Source organism: Octodon degus, unplaced genomic scaffold (assembly GCF_000260255.1).
Source record: "Octodon degus isolate 3935 unplaced genomic scaffold, OctDeg1.0 scaffold00076, whole genome shotgun sequence".
Classification (NCBI taxonomy): Eukaryota; Metazoa; Chordata; class Mammalia; order Rodentia; family Octodontidae; genus Octodon; species Octodon degus.
In genome coordinates this window covers 3,035,682-3,038,286 of record NW_004524652.1, presented here as the reverse complement: position 1 = coordinate 3,038,286, position 2,605 = coordinate 3,035,682, and positions in this window count along the sequence as shown.

The following is a 2,605-nucleotide window of genomic DNA, read 5'->3' as shown; positions in this document are numbered from 1 at the left end:
CTGACCTGTTTTGAAACTGTCTCATTGCTATTTGTTTCTCAATAAAATTAATAAAAAAAATTTAAAAAGAAGTGAACAGTGGCTGAGCTCTTAATCTACCAAGCACTGTGTTAGAGTTCTTTTTTTTTTTTTTCTTTTTGGTGCCAGGGGTCAAACTCAGGACCTTGTGCTTGCCAGGTAGGCACTTAAGCCACCAAGCATCTCCCTGGCCCTAGAAATCTAAGTGGGAAAAGTTTATACAAACTTAAATTGCTCTTCCTTAAAGTTTTCTCTTTCTTTTACTTTATCACTCATTTTAAACATGAAACTGACAGTGTGGGACAGTACGAAGTAATATCAATAATATATGTTGTGTTTCATGATTTTCTCAAGTCAATTTTCTTTTGCATTTTCAATTTTCTTAGGACCCAAGGATGGTGATGTTTTTAATACAACTATGCTGCAAATTTGTGAATCCAATTTCAGTATTTGCCAGCATGAGACAAGATGCTTACTCTGGTTTGAACTCAGAATAAGATCCACCAAGGCTCGTGTTGCAGACTTGGCGAAGGGCTTTTGGGGAGCAGTCGGGTCGCAAGGACTCTGGCTCCCCTTAGCTGCTTCCTGGCTGGCCCCAGGGCAGCAGTTTTAGTCTGTTGCAGCCTTGTGCATCTGCTTGTGCCTTGACATGGCCTAAAGAGAAAACTACCATGGAGAGGGAGCGCTGACCTTGAGTCAAGATGAGCCTTTCCGCCTGTAGGTCACTTATGTCAGACATTCTGTCACAACAGCAGCAGCTGCCTGGCATGGTGCTGGGTGCTGAGGCAGCCAGCAGCCCCTGAGAAGCCCTGAGAAGTGCATCTCACTTACCTCAGTGCAGCACGAGGAGCTGTGGGGCAGCCCAGGAGGACGAGCTGGCGAGAGCTGCCTACAGGGCTTGGACCACAGCTGGGCTCTAGGGGGCTCAGAGCATGGGGAATGCTCTGGAAGGGGTGCATTTGGGGGGTGGAAAACTCCCATGAGTGACTGTGTTCATCTACCTTTGGAGGGAGGGGGGAGGGCCAGGGCTGGGACAAATTGAGTAGTGGTAACGAAGCTGTAGTTACCACATCCCTGGAGAAAGATATTCAGGATTTGAGGCTTGGAAAATACCTCTACCTCATCCGTCTTCAGGCATGATTACAGTGAGGCCTTCTTCTCTTGATCCACCTTGGCCATGAAGCAGGCTTCTCCAGTGAGAGCGTTCGGTGGAAACACTTACAGCTGCTGGGAGAACACCTGCTAAAGCCCGTCCTGGGTGCCAGAGCCCGCTGTTCTCTGCTCTCACCGGGTCAGTGCAAAAATTACAAATCATGTCCAGCCCTCGTTGAGCTGAGGGGCAGGAAGCAAAATCAAGGTTAAGCAAAAGGCTTGCTATAAAATTAATTAATTCTTTTGCCTTAAGGTGACCTTGGGTAAGAATTCTTTCAACAAAAGTCTACTGTTAAGGACATAAAATCTGCTGTGGGGAGGGTTGGACAGAGAAAGTGAGCCCAAGAACACAATGTAAGTGGTGAGAATTATGTAGGTCCATGCACACATTATAAATACTGTTACCTTGGAAATAAGGAAGGCCTTTGCAAAATCGTTTTACTGTAATTCTTAGCAAATGCTTAGGGAACAATGTCTGACTTTGAGATAGAAACACAGCCTGCCCTAGACGGTCACCTCATGTGACCTGAGGCATTCCCCTTCAGACCTGCTTTTACCCCAAACTCCTGATAGCCCTCTGGCTAGCCAAGGGCATTACCAATTTGGACCACTTGGCTATGTATATGTCAACTCAGAAACGTTCATTGAAAACAGGACTTGGGAGAAATAAATCATCGTTTAACCCTGAAGCCAAATGGTCTGCAACTTCGTGCAGAAGCTAAAGAGTGCCTTTAAATGTTGGTCTAGCATTGGATCACAAATGAACCGTCAAGGTCCAAGGGACCCAGGCAGGCTGGCCTGAGCCTTCCTCGTCGCGGCAAGGGTGAGGCGGGTAGGCACACACACCACTGTCTCTCGCCCTTCTGCCACCAGCCGGGTGTGCTGGGTTCAGGTTTGACCCTAGAATTAATTAGCAGGAACTGTTATACCAGCAGCTGTGACAAAGTGTTTCCCAGCTGCTGCCTCACGAAAGACACCTTGTTCTTGTTAAAATTTGCCCTGGGGTCTTGAAACCAACCAAATCCAGCATCAGAATGAACTGGATTGCCTTGTCCTTTTCTACACTGAAAGCCAGGTGCACAGGCAGGGTCCCTGGGCCCACTGCTGGGAGCTGAGTTGTGGTCTCCCGGGGAAAGCACATCTGTCATTCTGACAGAGAGGCCTGGTCACTGGGTCAATGCTGGACATGGTCTAGGATGCGCCACCAGGAGGCAGCTTCGCCCCCCACCACAGGCAGGCACTTTGAGAGCATCTATGCCGGGGAAGTCATGGGATGCCTATCCTCTTCCTTTTACCTAAGGGGCTGCTTAGAAAAGAGCAAAAGCCCCCGCAGCCAGAGGAAGAAAGGACAGAAACAGGACCCAGCCAGTGCGCTGAGACCACGTGGAACCTTCCATGGCTGTCCACAACAGCCCGAAACCGTTCTTCCTAGGCA